Source organism: Cupressus sempervirens, chromosome 11, assembly GCF_028749045.1.
Source record: "Cupressus sempervirens isolate cs-2001-9-10 chromosome 11, ASM2874904v1, whole genome shotgun sequence".
In the NCBI taxonomy this organism is placed as follows: domain Eukaryota; kingdom Viridiplantae; phylum Streptophyta; class Pinopsida; order Cupressales; family Cupressaceae; genus Cupressus; species Cupressus sempervirens.
This window is the reverse complement of record NC_143128.1, coordinates 68,149,898-68,157,562: the sequence shown is the minus strand read 5'-3', so window position 1 is coordinate 68,157,562 and position 7,665 is coordinate 68,149,898.

Sequence of the window (7,665 nt, the reverse complement as noted above, 5' to 3'; positions counted from 1 at the left end):
CATCCCCACTAGAGTTTTTCCTTGGCCAGGGTTTTCCTAGTTAACAAAATATGGTGTTATGGATTATCTTTGTGCATGGTTACTATTATTTTTCAGCATTACTTATTTACTTTCTTATGTATGGTTCAAAGTAATAAATAATATCTAGTTGGCAACTAAAGTTTGTAAATTACTAATTCACGCCCCCCCCCCCCCCCCCCCCCCCCTAGTAATTCCTATTTCTAACAATTCTCATCTAAAAAATCAGCAATTACATCATCCTCCCACAAACACTTGGTTGGAGGCAAATTGTATCCCCTCATTTGTTTCAATGCAGTCGTAACCACACCATAAGGGTCATATGTTCTAGCAAGGGTAGTTAGCAATTTATAATCTCTTAAAAAGGCATCAGTCTCCTCAATTTCCTTTTTTCCAATATCAAAATCCCCAACTTTGGAGCATCTACACAAAAAGGTGTCTTTCCTGACATTACAACCTAAATATTTTGTATTCAAAGACATTAACTTCCATAAAAGCTCCATAATCCCTAATCTTTCTAGAACATATTTTGGGAGAATATCGGGTGGCTAAGGGCATCCATAAACCCTAATGACTATGTATTCTTCAAAAAGAAATACACTTCCCTAGCCATGCCCTAATTGTTTTCCCTCATCATAACACAGATTTGGCTTAACCAATTTCCTAACACTCCTAGGTACTGTTTCTACTATAGCCCCTAACATGTTCATAATAGGGTATATAAAATCATTACAGAAAGAAATAGTGTTAGAATAAGGGTAGAATATTTGCCATACCCTTGTCCACCATTGTATAGGTAGTCTTTCTCCCCATTCCTCTGTGCTCTCAAAGAAACTTTGATCAATGAATTGTACATTCTTGTACATAATCAAGTGCATGAACAATGAGTAGTGATGGAATTTGAAATTTTCCATCCTTCCCTCTTGTGTTGCAACAATCTCATCGTGAATTCTGCTAACTATGTATGCAACATAATTATGCCCTACATTAGTGTATAGGTCCTAAATGTTCAATGCCATAATGTATAGTGCACTAGTAGCATTCATGGTTCCATCTAAACCTAGGGCATAATTTAATCTAAACATTATGTTCGAAAAATACCTCTAAAAATATTCAAGAGGCATAAAGTCTCCCACCACCTTCTTCTTTGGTATTTGTCCTTTTTCCTTCTTTGACATTGGGATGTGTCAGGTCATAGCTCTACCCATGTAGAAATTATTATGACTACTAAAATTCTCATTGAATTTGTCAATGACAATTGGTAAAGACATAGGTGCTTGCAAGTCAAAAGCTATGAATGTTTCTTTTTCCAATGCACAAAGTATACTATTATCCCTACTGTGAAATGACTTGTTGATAGGGTTGTATGACTATATTAATACCTTCACTAAATCTACATCAACAAACACTTTAGGCATAATTAATTTCCCCAAATTCCTAGTCCAAGGGTTGCATATTGGAACCTTTTCCACCCTATTCTTATAGAAGTACCAGAAGAGCTCGCTTCCATTTCTGTCAGGTACCTCTACATCTCTACAAAATGAGTAGGGATCTCTAAATGCATGATCATTAGCTGATTGGAGATTAGATGATTCTAGTAAAATTTGTAACCACTCATCTACAAAAAGACTAGGGTTTTTTGCTTTTGACATAGACTGCTCAATTTGAGCCTGTGCTATCAATTCCCCTTCTTTTTGTGCCATAGCTCCATAGTATCACAACAATCCTAAATTCTATATGATGAAATTTTCTCTGCATCTCAATAGTCACTCTAACATTTCAAACACTATACAACTGGTAATGAAAATTCTTGTTCTTCTTATAATTTATTCATTTCTACAAATGGGAGCATGGCATTAATGTCATTAAAACTGGCATGCTTAAAATCCTTTCAATCCTTGAAAAGTTGGCAATGTCTTCACTTTTTTATTGTTCGTACTTCCAGCTCACATTTTTTTTTCCAACTTAGACATGGTCATTTTAATTCTATTTTGTGCTTGTAAAACTAAAGGTTGTGAAGTAGTGATCCCCTTTTATCTCTACTTCTCCATGGTTTCTTACTTTTCTTTTTTCCTAGTTGTGACCACGCGAAAATGGATCCTTTGACTGTTTCACAACTTCTCGACTTGAATCACTAATTGTTATGTTAACGTTGCAATGTTGCGATGAGAAATCAATCTCTAGGTCATAACTCTATTTTTTCATTCACTACATGGACGTATTGTTGGTCTAAATTTTCAAATGATAGAAATCATTTCCTTGGATATAAAATCTTTAGATTGTCTCCATGAATTGATAAATAGGGTTTCTAGATAAGTTGTTTGTTTGCAACCCTTTGAAAGTTTTATGAAAACCCTATGTCTTTTTCCCTTCATGAACGGTCGAGTGTGAAATGTTTAAAATTTTAAATCAGGCGAATATTCTGCTCCCTTTATATCTTATGTGCCCTAATCTACTTTTCCTCCCAAAATTTCTCCGTTGTTTGATCTAAGTAGATACACTGTTGTCGTTTCCTCGTTATGAAAACATGGGCACTCTTTATGTATAGCGAGGTAGTGAGTGCCTGAAAGTGTAAAATGAGACCACAAGATGAAGACATGACAGGCAAAAAATTTTAACTAACCATTCAGTCACAGACACCTAGAAAATGCTATCGGATCAGGAAAAGGGACCCAGTTGGAGACAATCAAAAATCGGTGTCGGAATGATGATTTCTCCGATATCTAACTATCTCGCTATCATAAAAGTTTGTCATATCATCGTTAGCAAAGTAGCGAGGTGCCGCAAAATCAAAAGCACGATGGCCTCGAAATTTATCAGTAACTATGGTATGACCAGGTGGCATGACAAGCAATAATTGTTGTCAGAAATAGTTGGCATGAACGATAACAATTTGATAGATCTTTGTATTTCATGGCACCAAGTTCTTTTCAATTCATCAGAGCTCGCTACCTTGCTATCGAAAAAACCTAACTCCTCGTTGTTAGCGAAGTAAAAAGGCACCGTAAAAACTAATAGCTGGTGCGACCTGAGGATACGTGGATGGCTGACCAGGCTCGAAGCAAGGTTTTATTGATTGCCAGCAGTGCAATTTCTCCTACGTCAACAATGTCTTGGACCTGTAAAAGAATTTGAGAGATCCCAATCGCCAGATCAAGTTTCAATCAACGATCCTCGCCATTTCGCTATAAAGAGTTGCATGATGTTTAGTCTTTGCGACATAACGAGTGTAGGGCCCACCACTTTTTAGGAAACTTCGTGCAGCTTCCCCACCTTTGATTCAATCTCATATCAATGGCCATCGTCTTCTCACCATGAAGAGTTGCTAGGGAGATACATATAGATACATAGCGAATAAGGGCCCACTACCATCTTTCTAAGAAAGTACAGTAACATATCATCTGCTAGATTAAGATCAGATCGATGGTTGTCATTGCTTCGCTATGGCAAGTTGCTCATTCTTTATGCATAGCAAAGTAGCGACCTGCCGACACATGTCCTCAGTTGCTAGCGGATCCAGACAGAAGCACCATCAAGGAAAGAGTTGTGTACGTGGGAGATTCTCATTGGATTAGACGGCCAACTTGTCAAGTGTGATACCTAGTTGTCTCTCTCTGTACCCCATGATCGTATGATTTTAAGATTGACAACAAAGTTTTAAATACTGAAGGTGGTGGCATTCTGCACATTAATAAGATGTGAAAAGTTTCGCATCTGAAGTTAATAACAGAGTATAACAGTCAAGATTTTCTCAGTTTCACCTTGCACGAACAAAGATTTTGAAATCTTTTTTAAACAAAGATAATTACTGTAAGGACTGAGATAAATCTAGCACGAGTGTGAAGCGATTGGTTCAAAGATAAATTGCAAAATTACAAAGAGCAAAAAACTTCAAGTTCATTCTCATGCCATAGTTTCCCATTTTTTTCAGTCTTGTATGGTTTAATCAAAGCATGGTTCCAAAGAGTTCACTAGATCTTGGGTTGTGGATAGCAGAGGGATTACTTGGTAAAAATACTTGAGCCTGGGATTGTAATATCCCGCATACCAGTTTGAACTTGTTTGCAAAAAAGAAGTGTTTTGTCTCGTGTAGAAGTATTCGGATTTTTGATAAAGGAAAAGTAGTAATCCTGAGTGTTTTTCTTAAAGTTTCATCTCTTTGAAACTATGGTAAGATGTCGTAGTCAAATAACCAAGGTTTTGAGAAGGATAATGAATGAACTTGGTAAGATAACAACCCTCTCAACGGTAACATCATCCTTTAAACAAATTTTCAAGATATCATAGCCTGATGCTAGGGTAGCAAAAATGTGTGGGGTCCTGTGCATAGTTTTTGAGGAAGATGAAGATTTCATACTCACGAGTGTGATCTTTCTCACTTTTTGTTAGCCTACACCTTTTTTGTATCAGTGGATGGAAAATTTTGGTCAAAGGGTGGTTTAAAAAGTAGACATGGCTGGGAAGCAGAAGTTACCCATTTTGTTATATTTGACAGCCACATTGTCTCCCTACTCCAAGGTTGTGCACTAAGTAACTTTTCCACTATTTATGAAGCCCGACATGATCAGAGAAGAGTGGGAAGTAAGGATGAATTTCACAAAGCAGTTATCTTGACAAAACCCACGGGTCAAGGATAGAGTGCAATCATCAGAATAGATTTTGTCAGGGACAAGCTTAGCAGTTACATATATGACAGAATCACCGTTGGAGCAAAATCAATGAAAGAAGGTGATAGATAGAAGCCCGCAAGAGAATGTGTGATTGGCATAACTTCTTGTTAGTCTTTTTCTTTTTTACGGATGTCTATGTCTTCCTTTTGTAAAAGACACCTGTCACTTTCTCTTAGCCTGAAGCTTGTTGCATCTCACACTATTTAAGTGAGATTCCAAGGCTAAAAAAGGGTCTGAATTCTATTTTTCTAAGTGATATGCTTAATCTATCTTTGGTCCAATGTTTTAAAAGCAAGTTTGTGATGTATTTTCTCTGTTATTTCTCTGAGAATACATGAATACATAATGATATGTGTTTCTTTCTGAAGGTCATTCTAAGTCTATTGTAAATTATATACAATTTTCAAGGAAAATGAATACAAATTTTGAACTGTCCCCATATCAGTTCTTTCTGAACTTTGTCTCCTTTTGATTACTTGGTTATCTTGATGTTGTATAGGTAAAGGCCTATGCAATTGAATGCAATCCAGTTAAGTTGTATATATGTTTATCACTACTGTTAATTCAATGGATTAAGTAAAAGCTTTGGTGAATGTGATAAGGTTGCTATAGTAGTGGAAAGGGTTTTGAATGATAAATTCTGATAAGAATTGCTGATAAAATTTGTTGTAAGGCAACAAATTAGATCTAAGGATTTGCTGTAGACTCTGAACCCCAATGGATTAGGCACTGATCAAAATTGATCCAGCTGAAAGAGGAGTATGTCACAAATGGTTATCGAAAATGCATAATTAAATCAATTTTACTTTTGTTTCCTGTAGATCTTAAAAGTTGGCATGTACTTGTCTGCATGGAATGTTTTAGCTTCAGTTAGCCACTATTGTTGAGAACATCTATAGATCTATAGAAGAATTTTTGGCCATATCTATTATATGGGATGTATTTATCAAGTTATCAAGAATTGTGTATGTATTCGAGGATTTGTGATGAGAATCAGAATGAAACGAGAAATAATCCTCATATAGTTTTCTCAGTCTTGAATCATCCCTGGGTATACCCACCCTAGTTTTGCAGAGCCAGAAGAGTAAAAAACCACCTTTGGTTTTGTTGAAGTTGGGCCCAAATGCTTTGCACATGCAATTGTTAACAAGAATTGGCTAGTCTTTATATTGTATGAGTACTGTCATCTTGGTATTAAGCATTTTGCTGCTTAGTAGTTTTAGTCCATTTTAAAACACCAACAAAATGGTGACTCTGCTGGGGACTGTATTGAATCAAAATGACAAAAAAACCTAGAGAATTTAAGAATGGATTCAATATAGTAAGAAGATGTGCATGGAAATGTTGCAAGAGTAAGCTCTTTGATGTGTTTTTCCAATTTTCTTACTTAGTTGTCATGCACCCAGTATGTTTTATCCAGTTATGCAGATTGTGTTGTTATTAAGTGTTATTTTCAATCAATTCAATCGATTGTGGTTTTCAGAATACTGATGTAAGATCAAAGTCAGAATTGTTGAATAAAGGTTTCTCTCTTCTAAGTGTTTTGAAGATTTACAAAATTTTACAAAGTTGACAATTCAGTTCAGATCTGTAGTGTTATGAATCATGTTTAAAATCTTTTTCACAATAGTGAGTGGAGACTCTCTCAAAAGGATCTTTGAACCATTGTAGATCGGTGATGTATAAATTGTATTCAAGAATTTTCAATTGAATCAGACAAATTTGAAAGTAGTGTTGAAATTTTTAAACGGAAGAGAGAGTATATAAGTTTCTGACTAGTAAGTTTCAAAGTGTTGTTTGATTTACTGTTAAAAGTTTTTGAAATGATAAATGCAAATCACTGCTGTGATTTCATTTCTATCCTCAAGGAGATGGCGACTCTATAAGGTTATGATCAGTGGTGTGAGGAATTCATGTTAGCACCAAACCAATTAGTAGATCGATGGTTTCATGCAACAACACTAAAGGTATTCTCATTTTCATGTATTTTCTTTTTATGAGAATTGATTGTTATACGAGTGTGCTCTCCGTCAAGTGAAGTTTTAGCACTAAGAAGAGGAGAATGGTTTTAAGGTTATACATTTCATTAGATCAGTTTCAGTTGGTTGTTTTTAAAGTGGTGAATTGTATTTCAGAAGTTGAAATGGGTAGAAGCGTATAAGATCTGCTACAAAATATAAATTAGAGGTTGTTAAAGCTAAATGAGGTTCAAATTTTGTTAAGAATGTCAAGATTCATTTCATCTAGTATGCAGCCCGTTAATGAAATTCCTAGATCCATTTCTACCAAGTGGTATATGCCATTAAGTTTTAATGGTATTCATGGTTTTCCAAATGTCATTCCCAATGATGTTAGAAAAAGTTTGCCTAAGTTCAGTGGAAACCATCTTGTTACAGCCAGTCACCATGTTGAGTTGTTTGCTGATTTGATGGGTGACTACGAAATTGCTCAGGAGGACTTGCATATGAAGTTATTTGTTCAAACCTTAGAAGGTGATGCTAGAGACTAGTTTTCTTTTCTGCTAGCATGCTCTATTTCATCTTGGAGTAAATTGCATTCTGCCTTCATGGAGCAATTTGAAGAAAGGGTAAGCGTATCTAACTCTTATGATAAGTTCTTGAAGATTCATATTTAGAGTGATGAACTTGTTTCTCATTTTAACATCAAATTTGCAAGAGTTTTGAATGAAATCCTTAAGAATTATAGACCTGATGATCAAATTTTTTTAGCAGTGTATTTTGATGCATTTGACAAGAAAATGAATTATCTACTAAGGGATAAAGAACCATAGACATTATATCAGGCTTTTGTGATTGCTAGGGATATTGAAAATAACTTGAGATACAGATTGACTAAAGGTCATTTTTCTATGTATGACTGCCAGTATAATGTATTTGAAAGAAAGGATAAATATGGTGTTGATGCTTCAGTTTCAAATAAGCATATCCATACCCCTACTGTAAGTTTTAATCAAATG